We start from the raw sequence: 14,683 nt of genomic DNA on the forward strand, positions 1-14,683 counted from the left end.
GGAAGGCGAGCTCGTCGATTTCCTCTATGAGAATCGGCACATCTTTGCATGGTCCCCAAAGGACATGCCGGGTGTTCCGAAGGATTTCGCCGAGCACAAGCTACACGTCCGAGCAGATGCAAAACCAGTCAAGCAACCTCTCCGCCGACTGTCGGAGGAAAAGAGAAGGATTGTAGGAGAAGAGATAGCCCGGCTTCTGGCAGCCGACTTCATTATGGAGGTGTTTTTTCTAGAATGGCTTGCCAACCCGGTCCTGGTGTTGAAGAAAAACAATAAATGGCGCATGTGTATAGATTATACGAGCCTCAACAAAGCCTGTGCCAAAGATCCGTTCGCCTTACCTAGAATCGATCAAGTGATAGACTCCACAGCCGGATGCGAGCTGTTGAGTTTCTTGGATGCTTACTCAGGCTACCATCAGATCAAGTTGGATCCAGCCGGCCGCCTGAAGACCGCCTTCATCACACCATTCGGAGCTTTCTGCTACCTGACTATGACATTCGGCTTGAGAAATGCCGGTGCCACTTTTCAGCGATGCATGCAGAAATGCCTCCTCAAGCAACTCTGCAGAAATGCCCACGTCTAAGTAGACGATATTGTGGTGAAGACGGAGAAGCGCGACACCCTGCTGGAAGACCTCAGAGAAACATTTGACAACTTGTGCCGGTTTCAGATCAAGCTCAACCCTGAGAAATGCCTGTTCGGACTACTAGCCGGCCAGCTTCTAGGCTTCTTGGTCTCCGAACGCGGCATCGAGTGCAACCCAGTAAAGATCAAGGCCATAGAGAGAATGGAGATTCCTACCAAGCTGCGAGACGTCCAAAAGTTTACCGGGTGCCTGGCCTCCCTGAACCGCTTCATCAGCCGGCTAGGAGAGAAGGCTCTCCCCTGTACCGACTCATGAAAAAGTCCACCCACTTCGAGTGGAATGACCAAGCAGACCAAGCTTTTCACGAGTTGAGGAAGATGCTGACCACGCCACCTATCTTGGCGGCGCTGACTGAGAAAGAGCCCATGCTCCTTTACATTGCTGCGACTAGCCGAGTGGTCAACACAGTTATTGTGGTCCAACGCCCAGAAGAAGGTCGGGCTCAGTTAGTCCAGAGGCCGGTGTATTATTTGAGTCAAGTACTGTCCACCTCGAAGCAAAACTACCCGCACTACCAGAAGATGTGCTATGGAGTATACTTTGCTGCCAAGAAGCTGAAGCCCTACTTTCAAGAGCATCCCATCACGGTCATATGTACTGCCCCGCTTGCCGAGATCATAGGCAGCCGGGATGCATCCCGCCGGGTGGCCAAGTGGGCCATTACCCTGGCTCCTTACACGATCTTCTACCAGCCTCGCACCGCCATCTAGTCCCAAGCATTGGCCGACTTCCTTGTCGACTGGGCCGAGACCCAATACCTACCGCCGGCTCCCAACTCCACTCATTGGCGGATGCACTTCGATGGATCCAAGATGCGCACCGGCTTGGGAGCCGGCATCGTCCTCACCTCTCCCAAGGGCGACAAACTCAGATACACATTGCAAATTCATTTTGCCGCCTCCAACAACATGGCCGAGTACGGGGCGCTCATACACGGGCTCCGGCTAGCTAAAGAGCTCGGCATCCGCCGGATCCTGTGCTATGGCGACTCGGATTTGGTAGTCCAACAATCATCCGGCGACTGGGACGCCAAGGACGCAAACATGGCGAGCTATCGGTTCCTCGTTCAGCAAATCAACGGATACTTTGAAGGATGCGAGTTCCTCCACGTGCCACGGGCCGACAACGAGCAAGCAGATGCCCTGGCACGAATCGGCTCCACCCGACAAGCTATACCAATCGGCGTCTCTCTCCAACGCCTCCTCAAGCCGTCTGTCAAGCCGTCTCCAGAATCAGACTCTATCTTCGTACCGCCTGCCCCTAATGTAGTCGGATCCGACTTGGGGAACCCAGCAGGTGGCTCGGGGACTTCGACAGGCGGCTCGGGGACTTCGACAGGCGGCTCGAGGACTGTCGTAGTCGCACCCGGCTTAGGGACTTCAGAACCCGGCCCGGGGACTGCAGCAGTCGGCCTGGGGACTGCAACGACACAACAGGCGGTGGCCGACTCAAACTCTTCACCACCCAACCCACCCACCCTGGTCGCAGTAGCCGTATTGGCAATAGAAGAAGTCACAGCTCCATCATGGGCCCAGCCCATCCTCAACTTCCTGGTAAACAGAGAGCTGCCGACTGATGAGATCTCGGCATGACAAGTTCAATGCCGAGCCAGAGTGGTACACAATAGTAAACAGAGAACTCGTTAGGCGCAGCGTCACTGGAGTCTTCCAGCGCTGCGTCGAGCCAGAGAAGGGCATAACAATCCTCAAGGATATCCACCAAGACGAATGCGGCCGCCACACGGCCTCAAGATCACTTGTCGCCAAAGCTTTCCGCCATGGGTTCTTCTGGCCGACTGCTTTGGAAGACGCCAAGGAATTAGTCAAACACTGCAAAGGGTGCCAAGTCTTCAGCTCCAAGCAACACCTGCCGGCTTCTGCACTCAAGACCATCCCCCTCACCAGGCCCTTTGCCGTTTGGGGATTGGACATGGTAGCCCCATTCAAGACGGCGCGCGGCGGCATGACACATCTGCTTGTCGCCGTGGACAAATTCACCAAGTGGATTGAAGCGAAGCCAATCAAGAAGCTGAACGGGCCGACTGCCGTGACATTCATCGCAGATATCACCACTCGGTATGGCGTGCCACACAGCATCATCACTGACAATGGCACAAATTTTGCCAAAGGAGCACTGGCACGTTTCTGTGCGACACAGGGCATCCGACTGGACTTAGCGTCCGTTGCCCATCCGCAGTCAAACGCCCAAGTCGAGCGAGCAAACGGCCTCATCCTCTCCGGCATCAAGCCCCGACTGGTCGTACCACTGGAGCATTCGGCCGGTTGCTGGCTCGACGAGCTGCCGGCTGTCCTCTGGTGTCTGCGTACTACCCCGAACAAGTCAACTGGCTTCACCCCTTTCTTCCTTGTATATGGTGCCGAGGCTGTCATCCCAACTGACATTGAGTTCGACTCACCTCGGGTCACCATGTACACGGAGGCGGAGGCCGAGGAAGCGCGAGAAGACGGCGTTGACCTGCTGGAAGAGGGCCGGCTATTAGCACTCAGCCGGTCCGCCATCTACTAGCAGGGTTTGCGCCGTTACCACAACCGGAAGGTCAAGCCAAGATCCTTCCAAGAAGGCGATCTTGTGCTCCAGCTGATCCAGCGAACAGCCGGCCAGCACAAGCTCTCGGCCCCTTGGGAAGGCCCCTTCGTCATCAGCAAGGCTCTAGGCAACGACTCCTACTACCTGATCGACGCACAGAAGCCGAAGGCACGCAAGAGGGATGGTTCCGGCAAGGAGTCGGAACGACCATGGAACACCAATCTCCTCAGAAGATTTTACAGTTTAAAGCAGTATGTACCACGCTACCTTTTGTATTAAGTACAAGACAACGGGCCCCCCGAGGTGCACTCGGGGACGACCCTCTTTTATCTATGTATGACGAGTGTCATACCTATGAATGTATTATTACATTTGATTTTCTGTCCGGCACCGGGTTCGATCAGTCGGCCCGGGGACTTGCCGCCTTGAGTTATATTAAAGTTCTACCTGCAGTCAGACAAGTAGTGTGCCGGCACCCGAGCCCTCCCTTGTTGAAAGTCGCAGCTCGAAGAATTGACTGTCCGACTGGGAAGAGTCAAAGGTAGGAAAGGATGCCCACACGAAAAATGGCTAAGGACTAACGAACTTATATAACACAAGCCGGCCTCCCACCCCGCCTAACGGCTGTCAGAACAGCCGGCTGGCCGGCTTCCCATTCACCTCGCTACAATCCAAGAAAGCTAGAGTACTTTCCCTCCCAAACGGCCAAGCCCTTCCCCAGACATAGACTGCGGAGCAGCTGTCCGGCTGGGAAGGCGGCGACCAAGGGAGGGCGGCAAAGGAAACAGCCAAAAGGATGAAAAGAAAATACAATCGGAAGCCAAGCACATGCATGATTATATTTACACAAAAGGCCTTCGAAAGGCCGGCATTCAACATAGTTTGAATACACCCCCAGTGGGTGGAACTACGCAAACTTAACAAATACTGTTCAAAGAGTAATAAACAGGAAAGCAAAGGTGGCGAATCAGGCTAAGGGTGCAACAGGCGAGCCGGGCAGGTTAGTGGAGACGGCAGTGCTGGCTGGAGGAGTGGCCGGCTGGCAAGTCTCGGCTTGATCATCGCCGGCTGCAGGCGGCGCGCTCGCACGCGCCTTGTTGCTGGAGGCACGATCAAGCTGAGGCTGGCCGGTTGCTCCACCGTCTGGCACGGCGTCTTCACCATCCTCTCCCTCTTCCTCTTCGCCCTCGTCGCTGGAGTCGATCTCCTCCGCCGAGTCCTCACCATCCGCCGGGTTCATCCCAAACCACTCCTCCGGCTGAGCAACGCCGTCATCATCCACCTCAGGGGCAAAGACACTAGTGTCGGTGTAGTCGGCGATCGCCGAGGCACGCTAGATGATAGCCGGCCGCACTGCCTCCAGCTCCTCGTCGGCCTCCTGCCGCCAGGTGGCTAGCTGGTCCAAATTCAGCTCGGGATACCAAGCCCAGACGAACTCCAGCACCCGCCTGGCGCCTGACCGAGCTGCAGAAGCTTTCCAGGCCTCGAAGCGGCCAACCGCTACCTCCAGCCAGTCGGCAGTCCGACTAGGGGTACGGGAAACCACCTCGCCGGGCCAGAGGGCGGCCAGCACTTGCGCCCCAACGCGCTGAAGACGGCGGAGCATGCGGTGAGCCGGCTGGAGGCAGGCTTGGATCGCCAGAAGCTGCTCCTCAAGCGACGGGCAAGCATCCGGCGCGATCTCAGCTCCAGCCTGCCTTTGCGCGTCGGGGTGGGCCTTGACGACTTGGTTGGCGGCAACGGAGTAACAAGGGAAGTAATCTGCACAAGTAAGAAAGGAAGAGAAAAAACACAAAGTCAGAGAATGGACCAAATGGCAAGCGGCAAGCGAAGGAACGAAGAAGAAGGCGGCCTACCGTCAACCAAATCTTTGATCTGACCGTAGCCGTTGATCAGCGACTGCCTTGCCTCAGCCCAGCCCGCCGCCTCGGTCTCGTATTCGGCTTGGAGGGCGGCCTCGTTGTCCTGCGCCGCCTTCAGGGCCGCCTTATGGCTCTCCTCCTGGTCGGCCAGCTTCTTGACCAAGTGGTCACGCTCCTGAGCCAAGGCGTTGAACTCGGCTTCCTTGGCGCGAAGGGTGGTCTGGGCCCCACCCAACTTCTCCCTCAGGTCGGCATTGGCCTCTGCAGATATGGCAGAAAAGAAAAAAGCAATAAGAAAGAAGTCGCCAGGAAAGATCCGGCCCGACTGCTCAGCTGTCGGCCTGAATCTCGGGGACTACACCTAGTGGGTGCGCTGACGCGCCCCCACGTGAGATAAAAGATGAAGCACTTACTCCGGCTCTCAGACAGATCAGTGGTCTTCTGATTCAGCTCCCGGGCCTGGGAGTTGAAGGCAGCCACGCGGAGGTTGTGATAGTCCTGCAAGTAGGACAGAGGAGCGAATAAGAACAAGATAGCAATCGAAGTCTACTAAGAAGTTCCAAGCCGCCTGCTCAGCAACCGACTCGGAACTCGGGGACTACACCTAGTGGGTGCGCTGGCGCGCCCCCACGAAAGAAATCAACAACAAGAAACAAAAAAGCAGGAAGACTCACCCAAATGGCCGTCCGCGTCGCGAGGAACTCTTGGGTATACTGCTGCAGCCCGGTGGCCTGGGATTGAAGCCGGTTCCGGATGTCTTGAGCCGCCAAGTTCAGCACGGCCGTCCCACCACCCGGCGTCCACCCCGAGCTGGCACTGGCCGTCTCTAGATCCTGGGCCGATGAGCTGGAGCCCGCGGCCCTCTGCGGATCCGGCACCGAAGTCACCTTCCCTGCGCACTGGCGTGATGGCGACCGGACCACCAGGTCTGTCCTCGCAGCCGGCTCGCCTCCAGCCGGTTGCACGGGCGGCGTGTTAGGCCGGCTGCCTTGGTCCACCCCTGTCGGCGATGGCGGTGCCGCCTCCCTCTCCCAGACGACGACGTCGTCCTCCTCCCTCTCCATCCCCGGCAGGTCGCCACCGGCTTCCTCCGGCGGGGGCTCCGGGATCTCGGGCGCCACAACGCGCAGGGGAACGACAAGCAGGGCCTCCGCCGTCCTCTCCGCGGCTGCAGCTTCCTCCTGGGCCTTGGCCGCCGCGTCGACTTGTGCTGCCACAGACTCCTCCGCCATCTCCTGCGCCGCCTTGGCAGCGGCCGCCCTCAGCTCCTCCGCCTCCCGCGCCTCCCGCGCATTCCGCTCCGTCGCCGCTTGAAGCTCGGCGCGGGGGTCCATGCGGTGGGCGCTTGCAGATCCTCCCGCCGCTCCAACCATGGAGGCGGCATCGGTACGCTCAAGAGAGAGCGGAGCCCTGTTTTTTAAGTCAGGACAAGGACTTAGAAGAAGAATATCGACAAAAAAGAAGAAGGAATACGTGAGAAGAATTGACACTTACGCTGAAACCATTTGTGGCTGCTTCACCACCTTGCGGAAGCGGGCAGCCTTCGTGGCCGCGTCGTCCCACTTGGTCGCTGCCGCCACGCACTTGGGCTTCTTCGACCGACTGCCGAATAGGCCCGGCGCGGCCCGACGCTTCTGCGCGCCGCCTCGGGCAGCTAGTGCGGCAGATGAACCCGCACCATGGTCGGATGCCGGCTGGCGGCGCGGGACGACTTCGGCCTCGTCATCATCCGACCAGTCGTCGAAGCTGGCTCCAAGCTCGGAGCCGCCAGCCTCGCCGCCTCCCACCACAGTGTTGTCATCCAGAGCGGTCGCCCCCAAGTCGGGGTCGTCCAAGTCGTGCGTCGCCCGGTCGGGAAGAAATTGGTGCTCCACCCCCGCTGCCCCGGCCGCCAGTCGAAGGAGTGGGCTCTGCCAAGACAAACCGACTGGTCAGAGTGGGCCAAGAGAAACTTGGTGACAAAAGTAAAGAAGAGAAGAAAAAGAAAGCTTACCATAGGCGGGGGATTGGCACGGGAGTACGGCTCCTTGCCAAACTGCCACTCGTCGGTGAGCTTGCAGTTCGCGAGGTAGTTCACCATGAGAGCTACCTTGGCATGAGGCATCTCCTTGGTGCACATCCGACTCGGATCGAGTTGGCCGCTCATTTGACAAATCATATGAGGGCGGCCTTGGAGCGGTAGCACCCGGCGCACCACAAAGGCGGCCAGCAGGTCGGGCTCGGTCAGGCCCTCCGACTGGACCATTACCCAGAGTCGCGTGACGGCGGCGGCTCCAGCAGGCGACAGCGTTCTGGCCTGATAGGACCACTGAGGCCGCCTCCCAGCCGGCGCTGTAGCCGGCAAGTTGACGAAGTCGCCTTGCGGAGCGACGTTCTTCACATAAAAGTAGGATTTCTGCCAGAGCTTCACCGACTGGATCAGCGTGATGGCAGGAAAAGGGTTGTCGGCTACCGGCCTCCGCACCACGATGAAGGCGTCGCTCTGAGCCGGCACGCCCTGCATGGCGGTGCCGAGCTTGGACTGGAAGAATTCCCCCCAGAGCTCGAGGGTGGGAAGGACGCCAAGGAAGCCCTCGCACAAAGTGACAAAGGCAGATAGCAGCACCACCGTGTTTGGAGTGAGGTGGTGCGGCTGGAGATGGTAGAATTCGAGGAAGGAGCGGAAGAAGGCGCTCGCAGGAAGGCCAAGGCCGCGCAGGAAGTGCGAGTGGAAGATTACCCGCTCGCCCTCTGTCGTGGTGTTCTCACGGGGGGGGGGGGGGGTGTGAATCGATAGATGCCACAAGGGCTTTGTGTGAGGGTAAGACTACTGCTGATAGGACCGGGAGCGGGTATGCGAGTAGCACGCGCTAGTTTACCCAGGTTCGGGGCTCTCCGGAGAGACAATACCCCTACTCCTGCATGTCTGTGTATCTGTAATATATCTGGTACAAGGTTGCTCCTGGAGCTGTATCTGAGATCAGTGCCAAGTGCATCTGATTTGGTATATATGCATATAGGGCATGCTAGTGGCCGGCCATACTCATGGCCGTGTGTGTGCGTGAGAGTGGATGGATGGCTAGCTAGCTCTCTTGCTAGCTAGCTTGCTTGTGTGAGTGTGTAAGGGAGTCCATCCCTGGATGGATGGATGTGTGTCTCCTTTTATAGGAGAGGGTGGCTTTGTATCTAAGCTATGTGGAGGTATGGGAGCAAGGCATGGTGCATGTCATGCTTGTCCCCTAGGTCACTTCATGAATAGTGCCAGGGGACAAGTGACACTATACATGATGGTGATGCGGTACGGTTGTCTTGTCCGCGGTATGGCCATCTCGTCGGGGTCTTGTCGATGCCGGGTCGGACTGCAGTCGGCAGCCGGCTAGTCGGTGCAGTCGGTCAGCTGGCAGCCGGCCGGGTGGAGCAGTCGGACGGGGAGCCGGCCGGAGCGGCCGGGCAGTCAGACTGAGGGGCTTTGCTAGCCCCGATGTCTTGAAATATTGTCTCGCCGTCTTCGGGATACCTGTGTCCACTTACTCCGACAGTAGCCCCCAAGCCTCCGGGCAACTTGGCAAAGTCGGGCGGAGGTTTTTTCGCGAGTGTTCATGGAAATGATCATGCAAAAGAGGAAGTTAGTCCATGCAGATATGTCAAGTGATTGCTTTTTAGCACTGCAAGTTTTATGCGGAGGGTGCCGACTCGGTTTCGTCCGAGCCCCCTTTCATCTCTTTCATGTTCCCTCCGCTCTTTGGCTTGTGCTCTCGCTTGCTGGACAGCCGCTCTGCGGTCTGTGGCTGAGAGTGGGCCGCGGAGTGGAGTGTACAATACTCAGACTCTGGTAGCGAATTTAACCGAGTAGATACTCATAAAGAAAACGGTCAGGTCGCCCGAAGCGTTTTTCTTCCCGGACGTTTTTCGCGTGGGTGGCCTTCAGCTTTCACCCTTGCCAGTCGGACAGCCGCTCTGCGGTCTATGACTAAGATTGGGCTTTTCATACCGCGCACGCTACTAAGCCGTCTGCGGGAACTAACGTCTCAGGCCAAGCGGCCAGCCCCCGGGCCAACTCTGGCTGGCGCCGGGGCGAACAGTGATGCAACTGTAATGAAATGCGGAGATAGCCCCCGAGCATCGCTCGAGGTTATCCGTGCTCTTGCGGTGAAAAAACCTGCGGGTGAGGAGCTCACATTGGTTTTCATGTAGCCGAGGCGGAGTTTGCCGAAGAGAGCCGGCGCACCCGCTGGGTGTAGCCTTCGAGCCCCCGATCGCTCGAAGGAGGGTCCCGGCCGGTCAGGCTCGACCGGCCAGGCGGCGAGGCGTTTTGCAGCGCCCTTTTTCTTCTTCTGCCGGCTGCTGGCAACCGGACAAAACTCTTCTCTTGTCTCCGTGGGGGCGCGCCAGCGCACCCACTAGGTGTAGCCCCCGAGATTTGGGCCGACTGCTGAGCAGTCGGGCCGGATCTTCCGGCAATGACTTTGTCTTCCTTCCTCGCGGGGGCGCGTCAGCGCACCCGCTGGGTGTAGCCCCCGAGATTCGGGCCGACTGCTGAGCAGTCGGGCCGGATCTCCCGGCGACTACTTTGTCTTCTCTCCTCGCGGGGGCGCGCCAGCGCACCCGCTGGGTGTAGCCCCCGAGATTCGGGCCGACTGCTGAGCAGTCGGGCCGGATCTCCCGGCGACTACTTTGTCTTCTTTCCTCGCGGGGGCGCGTCAGCGCACCCGCTGGGTGTAGCCCCCGAGATTCGGGCCGACTGCTGAGCAGTCGGGCCGGATCTCCCGGCGACTACTTTGTCTTCTCTCCTCGCGGGGGCGCGCCAGCGCACCCGCTGGGTGTAGCCCCCGAGATTCGGGCCGACTGCTGAGCAGTCGGGCCGGATCTCCCGGCGACTACTTTGTCTTCTTTCCTCGCGGGGGCACGTCAGCGCACCCGCTGGGTGTAGCCGTCGGAGCAGGAGGCAGATCAGCCGGCTTGGCACTGCCAACAGCGCGGGTCATGACTGACCGTCCGAGTGGCGAAGTAGGCGGACGAATCATCCGGACGGGTATTTCTTTTCTTCTCTTTGTCCCAGCCGACTTCTTTCTCTCTCTCTTTTTTTTGCCGGCTTGACTTTTCTTCTTTGCCTCGCGTGGGGCAGTCGGCCCTTTTTTTCTTTTCTTCTCCAGCCGGCCCTGGACAGCCGGATGTGGGAACCAGCAATAGGCGAGCGGGGAGCCGGCGGCCGGCCAGGCCGGCCGGGTGGTGGGCGAAGCCGGCAGGCGGCAGAGCCGGCAAGCGGCGGAGCCAGCCGTCCGGCTCAGGGCGGAGACGGCAAGCGGCAGAGGCCAGCAGCAGAGGCGGTCGGGTTGGGGGAGCCGGTCGGGGCGGGGCAGGCGCGCCGGCACGGAGGACCCGGAGGGGAGGAGCCGGACGCTCGGGGCCGGCCAGGCCGGCCGGGTGGTGGGCGAAGACGGCAGGCGGCGGAGCCGGCAAGCGGCGGAGCCAGCCGTCCGGCGCGGGGAGGAGACGGCAAGCGGCCGGAGCCGGGCGCGGAGGCCGGTAGGGCGGCCGAGTGCGGACCGAGGCTGCAGCCGGACGACGGGAGGCGGCACAGCCGGTAGTCGGCGGGCGGGCGCGGAGCACCCGGCCGCGGGGAGGAGCGATGGGGCGGACGCCGACTAGCGGGGCAAGGCCGCCAAGGCAAGGCGAAGCCGGCCCGCGGGAGCCGTCGGGCGGGCGAGGCGGAGCCAGGTAGGGGCGGAGCAGTGGCCGGGTTGGGGGAGTGGCGGTGCTCGGGAGCCGGTCGAGCAGGACGGAGGCGACGAGCGGGACGCAGGACGGGGCCGAGTCGCGTGGAGCCAGCGCGGGGGCGAGGGAAGGAGCCGGCGCGCGGGGGCCGGAGGCGGGCGCGGCCGGGTCGCGGGACGCTGGCGCGGAGGCGGCTATGGTTGGTGGCGAGCCAGCCACGGGGTGGGCAGAGGCGGCAAGCGGCGGGGCCAGCCGTCCGAGTCGGGGCGGAGTCGGCAAGCGGCGGAGCCGGCGGGCACGACCCAGCCGCGAGTAGAGGCGGAGCCGGCAGTCAAGGGAGCGGGAGGCACCACGCGCGGCGCTCGCCGGACCTGGCTGGGCGCGGGGCAGCATCGGGGGAGCCGGACGCTTCCGGCCTCGAGGTGGAGCAAGCGCGCGTGCGGCCGAGCCGGGGCGAGGAGGCAGAGTAGGCTGCGGAGGCGCAAAGACGGCGCGGGCGTGGGGCACTTGGCCCGTTCAGCACGGAGGAGCGACGAGGCGGACGCCGACTAGCGGGGCCAGGCGGCCGAGGCAAGGCGACGCCGGCCCGCGGGAGCCGGCGGGTGGGCAAGGCAGTGAGTCGGCGCGGGGGGAGCCGAACCCGGGAGGCACGGAGCCGGCCGGGCCGGGTTGCGCGGAGGGCGGGAGGCCAAGCGGCGCCTGCGACGGGAGGCTGAGCTCATGGCGCGGGCGCGCAGGTGGCTGGAGGTGGAGCTGGCGGAGGCGTTCCGGCCAGGCGGAGGCGAGAGGGAGCCGGCGCGGGCGTAGCTGTGGCCGGCCGAGTCGGGGCGGACCCGGGTGCGCCGCCGGGGTGCGGGGCGGCCGGGCGAGGCCAAGCACACTGGCACCCGGCGGAGGACGCCGGTACAAGCCCAGGGCCGCGCGGGGGCGCGGCGCAGGGGCCGGCGGGAGGCCAGAGCCAACCGGGGCAAGCGCGAACGGGGAGCGGGGAGCTCGGGGTGGTGGCCTGCACCAGCACGGGCGGGGGCTCGCGCACGGGAGGCAAGTCGCGGAGGAGCTGGCGGCCCGCTCGAACAGAAGCTGCAGCCAGCGCCTGTACGGAGGGGAGCCAGCTGGCCAAAGCGAGGCGCCGCGATGAAGCGTGCGCGCAGCCACAGACGTAACGGCGCGGGGCCGGGGTCAAGCTAGGACCCGTGCGCGGCGCGCGCGCGGACGGACATCCGGCGTCGCAACGGTGATGATGACGAAGGCAGCGAGGCCGACGATGAGGACGCGCCGTCCCGCGCGGCCGCTCCGGGGGCGGGTCGAAGTCGAGCCCCCTAGCGCTACCAGAGAGACGGCGCGACGCCGCGACGGTGATGGCGAAGATGGTCTCGACGGCGAGGGCGCGTCGCCCCTCGCGGTCATTCCGAGGGCGTGTCGATATCGAGCCCTCGACCGCTATCGGAGGGACGACACGACGCCGCGGTGATGATGACAAAGGCGAGGCCTACGACGAGGACGCGCCGCCCCTCGCGGCCATTCCGAGGGTGTGTCGATATCGAGCCCTCGGCCGCTATCCGAGGGACGGCGCGACGCCGCGGTGGTGATGACAAAGGCGAGGCCTATGGCGAGGACGCGCCGCCCCTCGCGGCCATTCCGAGGGTGTGTCGATATCGAGCCCTCGGCCGCTATCGGAGGGACGGCGCGACGCCGCGGTGGTGATGGCGAAGATGGTCCCGCCCGGACTGCGAAACCAGCAGCAGCGCGGTAGCATAGTACCGCCCCACGGTGGGCGCCAACTGTCGTGGTGTTCTCACGGGGGGTGTGAATCGACAGATGCCACAAGGGCTTTGTGTGAGGGTAAGACTGCTGCTGATAGGACCGGGAGCGGGTATGCGAGTAGCACGCGCTAGTTTACCCAGGTTCGGGGCTCTCCGGAGAGATAATACCCCTACTCCTGCATGTCTGTGTATCTGTAATATATCTGGTACAAGGTTGCTCCTGGAGCTGTATCTGAGATCAGTGCCAAGTGCATGTGATTTGGTATATATGCATATAGGGCATGCTAGTGGCCGGCCATACTCATGGCCGTGTGTGTGCGTGAGAGTGGATGGATGGCTAGCTAGCTCTCTTGCTAGCTAGCTTGCTTGTGTGAGTGTGTAAGGGAGTCCATCCCTGGATGGATGGATGTGTGTCTCCTTTTATAGGAGAGGGTGGCTTTGTATCTAAGCTATGTGGAGGTATGGGAGCAAGGCATGGTGCATGTCATGCTTGTCCCCTAGGTCACTTCATGAATAGTGCCAGGGGACAAGTGACACTATACATGATGGTGATGTGGTACGGTTGTCTTGTCCGTGGTATGGCCGTCTCGTCGGGGTCTTGTCGATGCCGGGTCGGACTGCAGTCGGCAGCCGGCTAGTCGGTGCAGTCGGTCAGCTGGCAGCCGGCCGGGTGGAGCAGTCGGACGGGGAGCCGGCAGGAGCGGCCGGGCAGTCGGACTGAGGGGCTTTGCCAGCCCCGATGTCTTGAAATATTGTCTCGCCGTCTTCGGGATACCCGTGTCCACTTACTCCGACACCCTCCCCGGCGCCGGCGAGATCTCCCTCTTCGGCGCAAGACGGACCCGCACATGGTCCTCGCCGGGGAACAGCCGCGTCTTGCGGAGGAAGTCGATGTGGTCCGCGTGGACGTTGGAGCCGTCCCAGTCTCCGCCGCGCAACATGAGGGCAAGAAGCCGATGAGAAGGGCGCGGCGACGGCGAAACGACGGCCCCGCGGCGGCGAAGCTGCGGGGTGGTGCGAAGGCTAGAGGGACGGCGCGGCGGCGAGGGGCTGGAGCGAGGGTGAGCGTGCGAGCGTCTGCCTCTCCCCCTCCTCCCCCTATTTATAACCTCGTGCGGCGAAGCCGAGGAGGCGAGGCGTGGGGGGGGGGACGTGGGATTAACTGCGCCCACTCCCCCACGTCCCGCGATTATTGCGCCCAAACGGCATGCGGAAACCGCCGTTGGAAGGCGAATGGCCCGTTTTGGGCCACAGAAGATCCACACCTAGGCCTAGGAGTGGAAGTGGCGGGCCCGGGCCTGCGGCGGCGTCCCGTCACACGTGTGGGCTGGCAGGCCCTTCCAGCCGGAGGGTGCCACGTGGCGCGCGGGCGGCAAGCGGCCGGCCCGCAACCCGGCGTGCGCGCCAGCTGGTTCCCGCCTTCAGACTTCGAAGCCTTGCGAAGACTGCGCACCTGATCAAAGCCGGCTCCAAGCTGCTGGCTCTTCAAGATAGGAAGCTGATTGAGCTTCTCGTCCTCCTTTCAGCCGCGAAGCCCAACCAGCTTCGGGGACTACTGTCGGAGTAAATGACCACCGGTAGCCTAACCGACTCCACCTAGTTCTTCAAAAATTATCGGGCCGATCAAGCCTTCGAGCACCCAAAGCACAGGGCCGCCTTCCCCTGGGCGGCTATCTCACAGGCCGACTACTGGAAGGCGACCCGACCCTAAAGACCCTCCCGATGAGAGCTACAAGATGGCCGACTCCAAGAAGCCGGCCACAAGAGGACCGACTCCCAGAAGCCGGCCACAAGAAGTCCGGCTCCCGGCAAGCGGCCAAGATCGCACCCTCAAGGGCTGAACCCACATAACGGTGACGAGACGGGGCGTGGCGACAGTACAGCCTGCCACCCCCGAATCCCGGAGCGCGCGTGGCCATAGTGCGCTGTACGGGTCGGCCATCCCCCGTCCGGCGCGGCACTGTTGCCATGTTGACCATGACGCCACCCACGACAGGCTGTCAGTATGGCCCGCGGGCAGTGGGCCCCTTCAGCCAGAGAGATGCTGGAAGACGGCCAAGCCTCCCCCAGTCGGCCTGGGGCGTAGCCGGCTCCTGATAGCCGGCTACCTCCCACCCTCGAAGTATGTGCATCATTAAGGAGACAAGACGAGGTAAGGCTATGGTGAG

This window comes from Aegilops tauschii, chromosome 5 (assembly GCF_002575655.3).
Source record: "Aegilops tauschii subsp. strangulata cultivar AL8/78 chromosome 5, Aet v6.0, whole genome shotgun sequence".
In the NCBI taxonomy this organism is placed as follows: domain Eukaryota; kingdom Viridiplantae; phylum Streptophyta; class Magnoliopsida; order Poales; family Poaceae; genus Aegilops; species Aegilops tauschii.